This window comes from Corvus kubaryi, unplaced genomic scaffold (assembly GCF_017639235.1).
Source record: "Corvus kubaryi isolate FWS band 111438036 unplaced genomic scaffold, C.kubaryi_AGA036_p1.0 37302, whole genome shotgun sequence".
Taxonomy (NCBI): Eukaryota; Metazoa; Chordata; class Aves; order Passeriformes; family Corvidae; genus Corvus; species Corvus kubaryi.
The window spans coordinates 3,656,881-3,674,741 of record NW_024581095.1 but is presented as its reverse complement, the minus strand read 5'-3'; the positions used below and the strand labels follow the sequence as shown (position 1 = coordinate 3,674,741).

At 40.4% G+C, this 17,861-nt stretch overlaps 1 protein-coding gene and 1 long non-coding RNA gene across 19 annotated transcripts in view; one reads left to right on the top strand and one right to left on the bottom strand.

Annotated features, from left to right (window-relative positions):
• Window positions 1–7,254: 7,254 nt before the first annotated feature.
• On the bottom strand, window positions 7,255–14,592 carry LOC121664651. Its single transcript, XR_006016072.1, has 2 exons — window positions 10,645–14,592; window positions 7,255–8,615 (listed from the first exon to the last, which is right to left on the bottom strand). It is a non-coding gene; the product is annotated as an uncharacterized LOC121664651 (long non-coding RNA).
• Window positions 14,593–14,690: 98 nt separating this feature from the next.
• PAM (peptidylglycine alpha-amidating monooxygenase) overlaps window positions 14,691–17,861 on the top strand; it is a 132,719-nt gene continuing 129,548 nt past the window's right edge. For 8 of the 18 annotated variants that reach the window (XM_042028105.1, XM_042028103.1, XM_042028102.1 and 5 more), the window contains exon 1: window positions 14,692–14,807. The gene's annotated coding sequence lies outside the window, so the exon portion shown is untranslated. Of the gene's footprint in view, window positions 14,808–15,609; window positions 15,629–15,892; window positions 15,940–15,969; window positions 16,028–17,861 lie in introns of those variants that run through there. The other 10 variants (XR_006016071.1, XM_042028096.1, XM_042028106.1 and 7 more) reach the window with 5 other exon arrangements.

The following is a 17,861-nucleotide window of genomic DNA, read 5'->3' as shown; positions in this document are numbered from 1 at the left end:
CAGCACAACCACTGTGAAATGAAAATCACTACAAAAGTACAAAAGCTTTTGTACCGTTATTCATCCGATGAAGCCCTGCAGAGGAGGAGTTACTTCTTGGCTAACAGAGCTGTTTATTTCTCTGAAACTGGCAGAGCCCCAAGTGCAGAAACATTCATAATTCTCAAGTCACATAGTTCATACTCCTAACTAGTTTGAATTCTAGTCTTGCTCATTAAATATATTGCTTTAATCAAGGCAGAGTATTTTCTAAAATGTCCAGTGAATCTAATCAAAGAAACTTTTGACCATGTTCATTCCAACGATTTGGTCTTCTTTTGAACTCTTCTCTTTTCTAGCAAACTTGGCCTTCCCTCCCTCCCTTACCTGCCACACCCCCCCCCCAAAAAAAAAAAAAAAAAGAGAAAGCTATTAGATAACAATTTAATGATTTCTAACCATGCAAACTAAATTGGAAATTGAAGTCCTTTTTGTGCAGTGGTATTTATCACTAATGTTGCTTTCATACTTTAGCTAATAGGGACTTCAGAGCCTTTAGAGCAAGCTCGGGGTAAGGTAGAAGGGAGATGCAGATTTGCTGTAGCTCATTTCTTTCCCCTAATAAAAGCTACTGTCCATTTCTGTCCCTGTCACTTGCAACCAAGAAATTATTTCAGTTTTTTCTCCTTTCAGGTCAAGGCTCTGAGGTCCTACACTGGAAGAACACTCTTGTTTGTCTTGAAAAGTCATATGGTTTTGAGATTTATCACCTTTTATGACATTTTTCTAGGGACTTCATCACATAATTAAACCTTTTCTCTGATCCTAACTTTTCTTTGCTGTATGTTTCTTCAACAATCCACACAGTCTGAAACAGTCTGAAATTGCTCCCCAATTTTTGATCCAGGAACTTAGCTGTACACACAACTTTCCATACATTATCCTTGTTTTTATTTAAGACTCTCCACCAGTGGGACCTGTGGCACTTCAGACAGGTCTCCAGGCTAGGTGATCACAGGGGAGCCTTGGGATGCACCACAAGTCTCCCCAGTAGGTCATCTGGATGTTGCTGTTCTGCACAATTATGGATAAGACTATTTATTCAGAATAGCTTGCTGTTTCTTTGTTTCCCCTTCAGTGAAAAGAATCCAGTATAATGAAAAGAAAGCTACATTTTCATTTGCCTAGGCCTCTGTCAGCTGCTGCTTGAAGCATTCAGATTTTATATTTGTTTTCTTTTCTTTGTCTATGGCAGATCAAAGCATCCTCCAATAGATTGTGATGCACATCTGTTAAGATCAGTGGACTTATGCCAGCTTTAATCTGGTGAGGATTATCCTAAATCACTCCAGTTTTCTTTATTGGTTTTAGGGGTTCATGAACTTCAGAGTATTAAAGAATAATATTTGAACGCTATTTACTAATGAAACTATTGTTTATAATCTTCAGAAGTATTTAAATGGAAGAGTATTCATTTAAAATACCATGATCCCCACTCAGTGGCAGTGTAATGGAACAGGTGGCTTTCTGGGCTGTTTCACTTCATGATTCTACATGACTAAAGGTTTCATAACCAGGACATTAAGATTTTACTGAGAAATTACTGTACCTGTTAATGATTTTGTTATCTTTATACTAGCTTGTGTCAAATAGGCTGTACTGACAGTTATGCGTACTGAATAGTTGTGTCTGTACCGTATGTATAACATCAGGATTATCTGCTGAGTATTACAATTAAAAATAAAAAAAAAAGAAAAGAACAGTTTAAAAAGATATCTAGAACCTGATGGATTTTCTTTCATTGACTGTGATCATTCTGTGATATCAGATGCATGCTTGAAGAAATCTGCCCACCTGATTTCCAGAGAAGTTAAAAATTATAATTTAAATTCAATGTAGAACAGCAATATAACCACATAGATTCACACAGAATTTTTAAATAGGATTCTGGAATTAAATTCTCCACTGTGGGTCATACTTACGGAGACATAGCAAAAGCTGAGTGAGGTTGGGCACATGTATTTTAGGTATGTTGTTAACCTTACAAGTTGGATCCAAGGCCTGTAATACTGAGTCCCCTTGCCTCAAAAATGTGTGCTTTCAGGGCAGTTTATTTCAGCTGAGTGGAGCAAACCTTGTGGATACTCACGGGAGTCAGAGCTGGCCTCAGTCACATTTCCACTCCTTCTGAACCTTAGGGAAACCTGGCTATTTATCCTGGAGGCTTATTAGTCTATTAATGCTATTCATAATAGAATAATAGAATCACTGAATGGGTTGGGAAAGACATTAAAGACCATCTAGTTCCAATCCCCCTGCCAAGGGCAGGGACTACTTTCTCTGTACTAGGTGGCTCAAAGCCCCTTCAGGGCTGGGTTTGAATACTGCCAGGGATGGGGCATCCACAACATCACAATTTAATTAGTTAAGTAAAAGAGTTTTCAAATTACATTATGAATGGACCTGTCTATGGGATATGAACAAATATGAGATATTCCACTTCTCTTTAACAAGAGAAGGCTTACCATGTTACAGAAGTAACTTCCATGGAGAAGCAATGCCATTGAAATGAGAAATTTGTAACAACTTTTAATTTCATAGAAGCAAATACAACAACATTTTTTTCAAAAATAGATAGAAGCTAGTACTTCAGCTTCAGCAGTACTTCAGTACTGTCAGCATTAATACAGTCTGGGAGACAAAGACATGGGAGACAAAGATATAACTGGACAGTTACGTGCAAAATCATCGCTATTCATTTGCATTCATACTGTTGTAAGCAGTTATATTTTCAAAAACTCTTCCTCTGTTCTAAGAGTCTTTACCAAGGAAAGCTTGCGGGCAGAAATAAGTCTGACTTCCAACATGGCATGCAAAATGCTTTTGGGTTTTCAGGGAGTGAGACCAGGCTTACTTCATATCTTTGTATTGTATGGAGAGAACTATTTATTTCACCTTGAGGAAAACCTGTTATAATAAAAGAAAAAGCCTAGACCCAAGTTATTCTGGAATTTTTCTCTTCCAGAACTCTAGTGCAAAAATGACTAACCAGTCATTAGGAACCATTTAGAAGTCTTCAAATATATTTTCAGAGTAATTGAGGAAATGTTAAAGCATTTCTCAGTTTTCATAGTGTTTCATCTGGTTTTGGCTTGTTTGTGTTTGTTGTGGTTTTTGGGTTTTGTTTTTAGAAACCAATGAGCTGCTTCAAAAAATTAGCATTTGCCTTCTTATTCACTGAAGCCTGCACATTGTATACCAAGGGCGATGCTTTTCTTGCAGCACTTCTCTTTCATTTCTTACATGAAGGCTATAGTAAATAGTCACACTAATCCACATTTATGACTAGAATAACCTTCTACACTGTTATTTCCCACTGATCTCTCCACTATGGTTTAAATTAAGAGTTTAATGGGAGCATGTCTGAATTATGCAACCCCACCCCTACTGTTAATAGATTTTAATGGAAATGTAGCTACTCTGTTTTATGATCTATAGTATAAAGTTCACAAAGAGACAGACTGTTAGTATTCTGTCCCTCTAACGCCCCAAACGAAAGGCCCGCTACTAGAAACTGTGGTTTAATAAAACTAATATCTTCTGGCCTGAAACTGTGATTGTATCTGTGGTGTGAAGGAAAATTCAAGTAAGGAAGATTGGCTGACTACAACTTGTACAAAGGCAATATTTCACATCTTTAGAACAAGACCTATCAGTTAAGTGCAGCACTACACTTAGGGGAATTACAAACTGAGGTTCAGGGTTAGCCTCCTGGGCTCCATGTGGGAAAACAGCTAGATGTCCTAAAAAACCTTAAGTGAAAGAGTGAACTGGAACATGTTCACGTTGAATATGAAATTCACTAAATTTGAGCTATAGGAAACATTAGAGCTCGAGGAAAGGAGGAAAGGAAGACAGGAATCTTGAACCTTTCAAAGGTTGATGTGCTAGAATAAGGGTGAAAGACGCATGTACACACTTAAGGATAAAGAGACTGGTGGTATCTTCTCAAAAGAATGGTGGTCTTTTTCTTTCTTCCTTTCTTTCCTTTCTTTCCTTTCTTTCTTTCCCTTCTCTTCCTTTTCTTCTTTTTGTTCTGGTTTGGCCCAATTTAGAAATATATCCTCTGAGAGAAAGCAGGTTATAACCATCCCTCCCCCATCAGGTTCGGGAAAAAAGAAATTTTCCTTGGACGAAAGTGAAAGAGAGAAAAACTACTTAACACACACATGGGAAAAGGATAATAATGCTAAATAATAAAACCCCTCGCTCTGCTGAGAAAAACCTCGGAAAATTTCAGAGTTCTTCCGTAGATCTCTCTCTCCCCCTCCTTGGAGCTGGGACGGGGTGGTGGGCCCACCGCCAGGGCCAAGGCCTTGGTGGAAAGTCCTCCCAATGTATTCTGATGTTGAAACAGTGCAGCAGAGGAGCAAAAGAAAATAACAAAGTCCCAGGAAAACAAAAGTTCAACTCTCCATTTCTCTCCAGAGAAAGAAAATGGAGCTGAAAAACTGGCTGAAAGCAAAAGCTGGGCACTTTCCCCACTCTCGCTCCACTGCCACAGCTGAACACAGAGCCGTCACTATCTCTGTGTCCTTGAAAACATGAAAACAAACTGCTTAGAAAGTTCCCTCGGTTTTGTCTCTCCCCCCTCTCAGGCTCAGTTTAAAGGCACAGAAAGGCAAAAAATTAGTTTCTGGGCATGGGGCAGTGATAGGGGACACACATAACAACACTTTTTCTTTCTTTTCTTTCTTTCTTTTTCCTTCCTTTCCTTCTTTTCTTTAATTAAGGGACCATGACAAAAACGTCTGTATCAAAAATACCTGCTATAGGTTGCCATTATCAGTGTAAAACAACTTTCCAAGTGATCTCCTACCTGCATATAATCACTATAGCATCACTTGAGCACAGAGAAGCTTCAGACATACCATACTTTGATAAGAAGACAGACACTGATGCTACCTAAGTGTTTTACTGAACCTCTACTTTACGATCAGCTCCTGAATGTAAGAAAAATAGTATAGTAGCAGTATTCTTCCACATGCATTTTTTCTCCCTCCACTACTTGCTTCTGTAAGATCCAACCAATCTGCTTAAGCACAAATATTTCTTCTACTGATCTACTTGCACCATTCTTCTAACTTTGCACTCAAGGCTATTGTCGTTGCTCTATCTTCTCTACTGTTTTCTGTGGGGCATCTGAACAAGTATCACTGTACCTGCTACATCCAGAGCAACCCAGAACCATCTCAGACCCACCTGTCATTGCACTTTCCAATATATCAATAGAAACACCATACAATCTGCAAAAGAGGATTGACTCGGCTGCATCTAGGTTTCTTCTAAAACAATTCATGACATGGAAGTGATCGAATAAGACTACATCAAGTATTTCTCACCAACTTTTGAAAAAAGGCAAAGTTACAAGAATTGCTGTTAGTTATTCTGATGGCCCAGGCAATTATAGCTTGTAATCAGAAGTCTACCTATATTTGCACAATTGTGATTCCTGATTGAACTTTACGTCCATAATAAGCAGCTGCCATGATGGAAGTCTTTAAAGCTCTCCTGCATGAAATTGACTGGAGATGTGTTTTTATCTGAATGAAAGCAAATACCATTTTGACACAGACTGAGTAATTTAGTACAAGTATTTATACTAACACCTGCTATGAATGCACAGAGTATTTTCATATAAAAGCACTGCTGAAATATCCTGACATTTGTGTCATTCATTCACTTTCAGGAATTTGCAACAAATGCCGAAGGTAATTCAAGTAATTGGAATAGTGCTGTACTTCAAATGTTAATTACATTTGGAGAGATGTTACAAGTCTTCATTGCCATGTGATTATTCTCCTAGAATACAGCAGATTTTTTATCGGCCAATGAAGAATTGCATATAATTTTTGACTTATAAACTATCAGAATGTAGGTTGGTAGAAAATTTTACAAAAAAGGAAACCTTGCTATTTTCAAGAGGACTAGAAAAAAACCAAGGGGGCAAATATTGAAATCTACTAGACAAGGATAGGTATCTCACAAGGGAGATATCTTGATTTCATTTCAGTAGAATAGAACAAATACAACAAATAAGAAAAATACAAACCCTGATTTTTTTAAAAAACTATCCTGCATTTTTGACCATGACAGGCATTAAAAGAACTAACTGCATTTTTGCTAATATTTAGTCCAGTGTTTCCACAGGAAAATAGGCAGTTTGTAATCAGGTTTAAGTTTACATTAGAGATAAAAAAGGATTGGAGTATGGTGTTAAATCTATTTGTTTACATATTAGAGGAATCCAGATACATAATATGAACGAGTGCATCTGCCATAAGGTTAGAAATTGGATGAAAAACAACCTAGTTGGCTCTAGCAGTCTTACATTCAATTATTTCAGAATAATGTACCAAGGAAAAAATTTTGTCTTGTGTCTGCTCTGCTGTGGGATCAAAAGAAAGGATTCCATTTCTGGAAACCTGAGTCCACTGACTGTGGGGGATTGGTTACGTGAAAAGGGACATATAGATTCGGGATATACAGATTCTTTGCAGCTTACTGATCTGAGGAGCTGGCTACGTGAGAACGGGCACATAGACCCCTTGCAGTTAGCTGAGCAAGGTCTCATAAGACAATGCACCACACATCCTGTGTAACAACTGAAGTTACAGAATATTACATGTATCTTGCTCAGTAACTGAACCACCGTTGAGTCTTACTGCTGAACTATGGGTTTATTTGCAGAGCCAGCAAGGTTAGGTTTTGGCAGCAAAACAATGGACATCTGTGGTTAGAAGGCCAGGGAAAAAGGCAGAACTGCTGACCACGAAAGGGGTACTAAGGAGGGGTTAGAGATCAGCTTAGACGACGTGAACCACTTAGAATGCGCCTTTACGAATACGCATGTAGCCTATTATTGTTAGTATATAAGGAGCTCTGGTACAATCAATAAATTGGATTCCTGCTGATCGCTCTTATTGAGCGTCTGGGTTTCCCCTCTATCGCGACAACTGACCAGAGAAATAAGCATATCACGCATGAGGGAATCTCACATAGGTTCATGTCTTGCTTATCTTTCTTCATACAAGCCAGAAGAAATTTAGTTTTGGTGGCACGGTGTTGGACTTCATATCCCTGATATATTCCAAATTCACTCAGTGGCTTGCTGTCCTTTTCCATAGGTGATAATTTTTAAGAGAGAATTACCTCTGCAAATACCTAACATATACCTAAAGGACATCTGCCAGATCTCAGCACTTTCTCCTGTTGTTTTCTTAACCTGGTTGGAGGAACTTCCAGAGGGAATCTTTTTGGCATGTAAATAGCAGTAAGATATAAGGAAGTAAACTGGAAAAAGAATAAATACATGACAAGAGAGAGAAAGATGTGTTGCTGTTTTAAGATTTAAATGCATTTCTAAGGCTTTCCATAGAGAGGATTAATTAAATCTGTCTGAAAAAAATGGTTGGATACCTTTCTTCAGAGACCACAAGCAATGCATGGACTCCTTTGTTAGACGTCAGAGTGAAAGTGGATGTCTGAACCAGCTGCGGTCTTTTCAAGAAAGAGCAATTTGCACATCATCTCCAAACATTCCATGTTGGTGGGATCCTGTCTCCTTCTTTCTGGAAGAAGGACCGAGTTTGTGATCTCTCCTTTCTGGCATAATACCTAGTGTCTCTTTTGTTCTCTAATGGACAAGTAAATCCTGGGTTAATGAGGAGTAATGAAAATATGTTAACTAAGTCTTCAAATAATCAAATCATAGAATCAGGAGACCACAGAATGACAGAGTGGTTTGTATTGGACAGGACACTAAATACCATCTAGTTCCAATTCCTTCACCATGGGCAGGGACATATTCCCTTAGACCAGGTTGCTCAGAGCCCCATCCAGCCTGGCCTTGAACACTTCCAGGGATGGGGCACCCCCTGCTTCTCTGGGCAACTACTTCCAGTGCCCCATCACCTTTTTACAGCAAAGTTCTTCCTTATGCCCAATCTATACCTATGCTCTTACAGTTTAAAACAATTGTCCTGCCACAGCAGGCCTTCACAAAAAGACCTTTCTTTGTCTCTAATTTAGAGAATATTGTGAAGGGTCATATCCAAGGACTTAGGGTAGCTCAGGTACACACATCAGTATCTCTTATCTTGTCCACTTATATAGCTCCTCCATTATTAAAGGCCACTGGAGTAGTCCAGTACATTCTGCTCTTGGTAAAGCCATGATGTCTGTCTCTAATCACCTCCCTATATTCCATTCACCTCAACAACACTTACAGGAGTATCTGTTCCTTATCTTACTGGGTAATGAAGTGAAGATGACTGGTCAGTATTCCCCACTATTCCTCCTTTTTACCCTTTTTAGAAATGGGAGTATTATTCTCTTTTCTTCAGTCACTGGGTGCTTCACCTCTCTGCCATGACTTTTCAAATACAATGGGGAGCAGCTTAGTAATTATATCTTTCAGGTTCCTCAGGACCCTGGGATTCAATTTTTCTTCTCATAGACTTGTATATATTCAGATTCCTTAGGTGGTCTCTAACTTGACCTTCTCTTAAGATGGGACTTTGTTCATCCAGTCCTTGTCTTGAGGTTCAGGGACTTGAAAATGTAAGAATAACAGCCTGTGAAAAATAAGATAAAAGAGTACATCAGCCTTCTCTTTTCAGGATACATATACCTGGACCCACTGCCTGTGCATTTCCTTCTTACACTTTATTTTGACTAGGAGGTCCTCACTCAGCCATGCTTCTATCCTTTCTTTGTTGCCTCATTTCTTACACATAGCATTTTAGTTTCAAGAAAAACATTAGTTTCCATCTCTGTTCTGCTCCTGTATCCCTGAGGGCAATTTTGCAGGGGGTCTCTTCCACTAATTCCATGAAGAACCGAAGCCTTGCTCTTCTAAAATTCAGGGTCTTATTGACTGATAGTTTGATAAAAGTGCAGTATTATGGTGAGTTTGGCAGATTGTTAAATTTGTTCTATATCCACAACTGGGTAGCTTTATTTTTAGTCTTAGAGAAATGAAGACTTCAGCAGATTCTGTGGGACATGGTAGAAAATGGGGGCAAAATTTACACTGCTTTTGCAAAGCTCAGTTAGTATTTAAACATTCAGTAATAAACCTAAAATATTACGTAAGTATTAAATAGATCAGTTTCATTTCTTTCACTATCTCTCTTACCAGTGCCATAACTTCATTCTTTTACATTAATTTTGAATGTGTGATTGATTTTACTGAATGAAGCAATGTGAGAGCTGGCTTCTATCCCACATCCCACCACTGCTTGATATGGCACACAGTCTTGCTCACGTTATATATTTGTGCCTGAGTAATCTCCCTCAATGCTCATTTGAGGCTACATCCTTGTCCAAAATATTAAATTTTGTAATATCTTGCACTGTGTCTAACAATTAGCTTTTAAGGAACCCACTATGAGTTATCCCATGACAAATTGAGTTACCTGGATTTTCAAAAGGTGTGGATGCATGATTCAACCCATTAAAAAATGCTTTAAGCATGGTATAACACTGGCAAGTTTACTGTAGATAAATCCCAGCTAAATGTTGACAGTTTTTCAAGCGCTTATTTTTCAGTGTTTGTTTTCTACACTTTAAAATAAAATCTGCTTATTTATATACAGCTGCCACAGCATGATTTCCTCTGGCTTGAAGAATTATCTGTTCATGTGATTCAGAATGCAGTTACCTTTAAAAAACCAATGTTAGCATAGAATAAATGGATTCTAAAAGTTAAACAACTGTTGTTTGTTCAGTAGACTTTGTTAGCAGATTTTGCCTTGTTCTAGGCAAAAAATCAGTTATATGTATAGTCAATTAGGCACATGTATGCAAAGGACAATTTGACTTCACTACTCTTCTCTATCTTCTTACATCTCCTATTATGGCTATTCTTCTTTCAAGGTTTTGTAACAAAGAACAACCTGATTTCCCTTCTTTTCATTGTGCCTGTGGTTCATTTTCTAAAATCTGTGAATATTTTGTAGTTTAATCTTGAACGGGAAAAGTGAAAGTACATCTTAAATGCATATAATTTAACATCAGCACAACCCTCCAGAGCAAAAAGGACTACTCATAGACTTTCTTAAAACATTTTCATTTACTGGTACCTCTGTTTCTGTAAAAAAGTTCTTTTGCAGGAAGAGAGATTAGCCTTTTGGAGTGATGTATCTCACTAGAGACCATATCTGCAGCTTAGTCATTAGGTCTTTCAGCAAAACATGTCAGAATTTAGTAGTGAGCTGGGATCTACTCTCAGTCACCGCTTAATACAATTAAGTATGAACAATGAATGCAAATCCACTGTTTTCCTACACTAAATTCTTAGGAGACAATCTAAGGATGGAATGTAAGTTCTAATTCTACTCTACTTAAAACTTTTTTGGGAAGTCTTTTGTTATTACCACAGACATCTGACATCTTTTTTCTCAGAACAAACAAGCAAACAAATAAAAGGTAAGTACAGGAAAAATCCCAACCCTTCAGAGAGACCTATCTAGCTATCCCAGAGGCAAAAGGGCAAGAGCAAGATTATTTAAAGACACACAAAAAGCCATAGGAGAAATAGACACAATTTCCCAAGGACAGTTACTTGAGTTGTCACATTTGAATTAATGACAACTGGATTACCTGCATTGAGGCACAAATGATCACTCATACATAGGTTCAGCCATGTCAGATTTCTCTTACACTTGAAGGATAGTGTGTATCTAGGATAGCAGCACACAAATAGATGAGATAGACACAACAATAAACATCTTCTGTTCTGAAACAATGAGAAACCACTTTCAGTGGTACACAATATATGCCTTCACTCTAGATAATGTTATGAATAATTTTTCTTCAAAACATTGACATAAATTGCTGTTTTATTCATTAAGTACTGTCCTACCAGAGGTGGAGATGAACATTCTTCACACATAGGAAAGGCATTACATAAACCGCAGTGGCCCAAAAGCTTACCTCATCTCCAGTCTGCAGAGACAATCTACTGCACAAGAGTTGAAGTTGAAGCTAGTTGAAGCTAGCTTTTTGGTAAAATTAAGCCTCCAATATAAAGGTATTTGTTTTGTATAGTTTTGCTTTATACCGACATTCTACATGTTACAAGTTATACATGTTGGTTAATGTATACCTTAACAACAGCTGTGTTACATGTCTTTATAATATATATCCTTTTCACCGGGACCCTTTTTTAAATTGAAATTTGTCTTGGTGAGTGTTAGGAAAAAACCTGGGAAATAGTGATGAATGGAAGTGCAGCCTGAAGGAAATCATGGGCTGATTTCTATCCTCAAAAGAGCTCTTCAAAGGCTTTCATTCTTTTTGCTGCCAGCATGCTGCTCCATTTGCAAAGTAAAATCTCCCTGCAGCTCTCTAGTGTGTGATGCAGTCTGTAATTTTACATATGCAAGAGAATAAAGAGAAAGTTTGTATCTTGTTTTTCCTAAGAAAAAAAACCAACCAAAAATTTAACCAAAAAACCAAGGTAAAAGGAAATAAAGTATCTGTAGCAAAAATAGAGTAAATTGTGCTCAAAGCAAAGAGCTCAGAGCCTGGAATCAATTTACCTATCTAAAATACTTCATCAAGATATATGATACTGACCTTCATGATTTAATATTTATTATTGTTGCTTGCCAGTAACAATATTATTGTGTTAGGGAAGTATAAATAAGAAGACTGTATGACTCAAAAAGTTTTTGCACAAATTGAAACAGTATTTTCTCACAGATCTATAAATGGCAGGCAGTGATGGTCCAGCATGGTTCAGGCACGGATAATGAAAAATTTCAAGATAAATTTGCCACAATGCAAGGGCTTAGGACACTAATTTAAGTTTATTCCTGTATAGAAGGAAGCCCAAGTACTTAATCATGAGATTACAACCACAAACCAAACATATCTTTTTATTTAACTTTCATGTCAAAGGTCTAAAATCAATTGCTTTAGAGTGTACCTAATCTCAAAACTCTTCAAGTCCTTGCTAAATTTGGACCTAATGCAAATGAAAAGATTTGAAGCTAAAGACACCCCCACAGTTTTATTTCCCACGAAAAACTATAATAAAAGTAGATATCCAGTCAAGCAAGATGAGAAATAATTTCTCAACTCAGTGAAGTCAGTCTTATGGGAAGTCCAGTATTTTACAGGATGTGGGGTTTACTTTGTTTATTTCTCAGTACTTCACACTAAGAGGTAACAGCATAAGTCACAGAATAAAGTCTAAAAGTTATTTTGTTTTTCTGTGTTAGAAACTTTCAAATTCAAAGGACAGGATACTCTAAGTCAAGTCTCAGATTTCAGAAGGAGGCAAAAATTAAACATCACATTTTAATGTACTCATTTTTATTGCCTTTGTGAAGCAATATGAAAACAGGACTCAAAGTAATAATGCAGTATGAGTAAATCAAGGAAGATTCAGTAGAATTATATAGACAGTCATTAAACATTAAGTCTAAGGTAGACTGCCTTAAGTTAACCATAAAGAAAACCAGGACATTTGACAGGTTCTACTCAAAGTAATGACTTTGATACAAAGGTAGTCATAAAAAGCTGAGATTTTAATATATTTTCTCTAATTTTGAAAAAAAGGCTTTTAAAATTCAGAAAGGAAACTTTAAAGACTATCCTCATAGTAGGCCCCAAGTTCAGTCTCTTTGCCAGTTTCTTTTCAAAGAGTTGATAATGTATCTTTTCAATGCTTTTCTCTTTTTTTTTCCCCCCCCAAATACTTTGATTCCTTTCATTACAACCTGTAAGCCAGAAATTCTGCACTTAGAAAATGGGCTGAATTTGTAGGCCCTTGCATTGTCATAAAATAAGACCTTCCAATTCAGGAAACATTCACATCCTAAAGACTATATTGAGGTCCTCCAAATCCTTGTCCATGCTTTCTTTTGAAAAGACTGCTTTGAGAACATATTAATCTACACCAATTAAAGAATTTGCATAAGAGCAGCTAGCATGGGAAACTTCTAGAATAGGACTTAGCCCCCTGTGACAAACTGCAAAGTTGCACCCTTTGGTAATGTCACATAGAGCTTAAGGTGGGGGCAAGCCTTTGGGTTGGCCCTGCCTCGGCAACAGGTGTTGATCAGTTTGTTATTTCACAAAAGCACCTTGTGCTTTGCTCAGGGCAAATCCTGGAATCCTTAGACCAGGCCTTTGCACTTAGAGTGTTCATTTTCATGATTGAGATCAATAAGGAAGGGAAGTCTGGCAGAAACTTCGATGATGGTTTGTTATGACAAAGAGCTCTACAAAAAAAAGCTGGTGTGACTCTGCAAATCAGTTGGAGCCAGTAAGTCACCATTTCTGTTCAAAGAGCTTAATATTTCTTGTCATCAAAGAATGAAAGCGCCTTTGGGACACATTAATCACTAATTTCTTGCTATGTCCTATAGCCCCATCATGGCAAATTTTCACATTCTGAAGAAGAAGGACCAGGCAACTAAGACCAAGCCAGAACTCCACTGATGTGCTTTAATTTATTAGTGTTAATAAGCTTTCAAAAATTAATTCGTGATGCATTTTCCATTTTATAAGAAAAATGCTTCATCTTGATAACACATCTACCCTTTTTAGAAATACTGAAACACCCATCAAAGACCCACTTACCCAGACTTGTTGTCATAAAGAAGTCAGTGGCTCTACTCAAAAAAAAGTATTATTTTAATCTGAAGGTGGCAGAATTATATTTTACCATATGAATTTTTTATATTTCTAAGGAGCAATAAGACAGTCCTGTTTGATAAACGAATACTTCATCACAAAGTCCCTGAAAAACAATACAGATTTGGGTCCTAATTTTTCCATTTTACCTATGCAGATAAATGCACAAACCTGTTCAGCAAGAGATGCTGATCAGGGTTCCCATGCGGTGGGTGTATGTGGTTGACATACAGCTCATTGTAACATATGCCCAAGCTTCAAGTCCCTGTTTTATGTTATGAATTCCACTGAAAATATCGTCTCATTCAAGTACGCTGGAGCTCTAGACAAGTTTACAACCACAATCACGTTCGCCTTAGATGCTTCGTTACCAGGATCTGCCTTGTGCCATCCCCAGCACCCATCCCTCGGAGGATACCATACCGTGGCTCCCTTCTATCCTGAGCTGGTGTTACACCCCACACCCGGAAAAGGGCCTGCAGAGCTTTCCCCTCAATTCGCTGACCACCGCTTGCGACCCCGCAACCACAGCCTTTCCCCTCCCAGCACGAAGGGGCTTCACCCCCCGGGACTGATTGCACAGGGACCCGCCCATTCCTGCCCGAGGCCAGTCAGAGGGGCACGGGGCGCTTTGTTCCCTCCCCGCTGGGCTCTCACGGCTCGGACCCCTCCAAGCAGACCCCGAGCCCGCTCCCTGCGGACCCCAGCCCCTTCTCTGCGGACTCCAGACCCTCCCCTGTGGACCCCAGGCCCTTCACTGCGGACACCGAACCCTTCCCTGAGGACTCCAAGTCTTCCCCTGCGGACCCCAGCCCCTTCCCTGTGGCCGCCGCTCAGCTGGGCCCGGCTCCCGGCCTGGCCCGGCCCGGCCGGGCGCGGAGCACAGCAAGCTCGGACAGCGCCTCCCGGCGGCCCCGCGCGCCTGCCGGGCCGACGTGAGCGCCGCCGCGTCCCCCGCGCCGGGCGGGGCGGAGAGGGGCGTGGCGCGGGGGGGGGCGGTCTCGGGGCGGGGCAGGAAGGGGGTCGCGGCGGCAGACCCTTGTGTCGGTGTCGGTGCCGCCGCCGGCAGCCGGAGGGTAGGTCGGCGGGGAGTCGGCGGTGCGGCGCACCTTCCTCCCGTGAGTTCCACTTGCGCCGCGTTCGCCCGGGCTCGGGGACTGCGGGCAGGGGAGGAGCGGGAGCCGGAGCACGGGTACTTTGAGTTGCGGTGATTCCCCCGAGCCCCGCGATGGTGCCGGTGCCGGTCCCGCGCCCCGGCCCGACTCTCGCCCCGCCGCGCTCGGCGCTGCCTCTGCCTGGGCACACGTGCGGCGGCGGCGCCGCTCCCCTGCGCGCTGCCCGAGGCGCGGCGCCTCCCGCTGATGCCTCGGGGCGGGTTCCCGGACGCCCGGGGGCCGCTTAGCACCGCCGGGGGCCGCGGCCGTGTGGGTGCTGGGACCGGCTCTTGCCCTGCGGGCTGCGGACTGCGGCGGCTGCGGCGCTGGGAGGCGGGGGTAGCCCCATCCCGCCCGCTCCGTCCCTGGCTGAGCACTGCCGCCGCCGCCCGAGGGGGTGGATGCGGCGGAGCCTCTGCTCCTCCCGCCGGGACTTTGTGTCCTGTGCGAGGCCGACGGGAGGGACGAGTTTCCCCGGGACTGCCGGGGCACGGCGCGCTCCCTGCCCGCCAAAGTTTCCCGCGGCGCCTCCAGCCCGAGCCCCGGCGGACAGCGAACGGGGCCGTCCCGGGGCTGGTGCCTTCCGCCCGTCATGGGGTCCGGCTTAAAGGGCCGGGCGGCATGCCGGCGGCGGGAAGATGGCTGAAGGCGGAGAGCCAGAGCCCCTCCGGACTTTGGCACTGCCCCGCTGGCGCCGTCATTTCTTCACCTCTGGGTGTCCAGCCATGGGAAGCGGTCAAGTGCTGACATTTTGTTAGTTTCGACTTCCAGCTGTTTTGAGTTGGGTATGGTTCCCAATAGTCTCTGGGAGTGGCTTTTAAAAAAAATTTTGTTTGTTTGTTTGGTTTTTTTTTGTTGTTTTTGTTCGGTTGGTTGTTTTGTTTTGTTTGGGTTTCTGTTGGTTTGGCTTTGTTGGTTTTCTTTGCCTTCACTGCTCATTCTGTTCCTTTAAAACTCACGTATTACTTTCAGGCATTACTTTCAGAATACGTATGCTTTGTGTATCAGTCTCTTATAAATTGCTTTGCGCATGTTTTTGAACGTGCCAGATAACTATCCACTTGCCAGAGCGTGGCTGTGAGAACTATTGGAAGGGGTGAGTTCCAAAGCTCTTCAGCAATGGTAAAGCCACGGTCAGTTCTCGGACTGACTTGTGGACTGCGAACACGGAGGTGCCGTCGTTGGTAGGTTTTACCATAGACTGTTTTCACATCACCTGTTGTAGGCTTGCAGATGAGTGTTCTTATAGATTGGAGTAAAAAAAAAAAAAAAGACAAATCACTTGCATTAATTAGAATTTTTAAGCTACTTATTAAAGAAAAAGTGTTTAGCATGGAAATGGAAGTCGTCTTACAAGACAACAGGCATTTTTAATATCACAAGTCTCTTTATGATATGTCACTTGATACAAATCAGGTGTTTTCCTTTTCAATTTGGGGTAGTCATTCTCTGTCTTTGCTGGGGTTCTCACATTAAAAACATCAGTAATAAATATATAGCTTTCAGAAAATTACAGTTTAATACCAAAATTTTAACTGAACTTAATTTTTTGAAGTACTTATGCGTTAGATTCCTATTTATATTTCTCTTTTTTGCTACAGATCTGAAATCACATGTCTGTCTTGTACTGTAAATCTGAAATTAGGAGCTCGTTTTCAGAAATAACTTCTCTGGAAGACTGAAGCATATTTGCTGATTGCACACATTAAAAATGGAAAGTGGGTTGAATTTAGTCCTTACATACTCCGCTAGCTTCTTTGACGTGGTGATCCCACCACTGGGACAGGTGAAAATGAGAGATCTACGAGGTAATGGCTAGTAAGTAGCCAAAAGCAGATACTTGCTTAGATACATGGAGGCAGAGGTCTGCACAAGTGTGTGTGCGCAAGCAGGCTCAAAAATAATCTCAGAGATCCAATCCAAAACACAAACCCACCATTTTGATGCTTTATCTGCTTCCTTGTCAAGTGAGAGAATTTCAGGGCTACCAAGTGTCAAGTAATACAAGATAGGATTGATCTGCTTGTTGTGGAAGTTAATTTCCCTGCGTGTTGCTGATACCACAAAATGGTCAGAGAGGATGTTTTTTTCATGATTCCTTAGAGGTGAATCCAAAGGAACTGTGTTGTAAAATGCATGCATATTGAACAGAAACTTGCTCTTACCATACTGCTTCCATATGATGTGTAGTAATGGCTCAGAAGGTGCCCAGAGATCGGGATTTGTTCCGAAGTGCTCATTTTATAGATTGACAGAAGTGTTCGTATTGAATACTCAAAAATTATGTCATGCACAATGCAATTAAGACTTAAAAATATACTTTAAAGGAATTTTGTAATTTGCCAGGTTTCCATTTAATCCTTAATTCTATCTGACCATTGCTTGTGATATTCAAGATGAATAAATCTCTGGAGATGCTTATAGTAATACTACCCAAAGCTATAATTAGTACAGAGTTTTGAAATATATCACAAATGAAGCCAAACAAGCTAGACAAAGAAGTATTTATATATATATATATATATATATATATATGTATGTGTGTATACTTCAAAACTATTACTGACAATTAGGATTAAGTACTTAAAAGAGTAGTTTATACCGTATCTACCATATTCTGTATGGTAGCAATAGGCTATACTATGTTAGTTGTCTTAGTTGTCTTGTGTCTTGAGGACAAGATCTAGTGCTGGCTGATCTGAGCAATCTAGCAAATTGTTGCTAGACTGGTTTACCAGGCTGGTCTAGAATGACAATATGTATAGTCAAAATATTCTGAATGATTTTAAAGAGGTCTCTACTTAAGGCATCCAAGTTTAGTCTAATGTTAAAGTGGCAAAAAGAAACACTGGACATTCTCTGACTAGTGAGAAATGTTTTCTTCATGCTACAGAGCTTGGGTCAATCAAATGAGCGCAGGGTGTGAGTGCAGGGTGTTTTTCAAGGCACAACCAAGTATTTTTCTCTTTTTTTCTCTCTCTTTTTTTCTCTCTCTTTTTTTCTCTCTCTTTTTTTCTC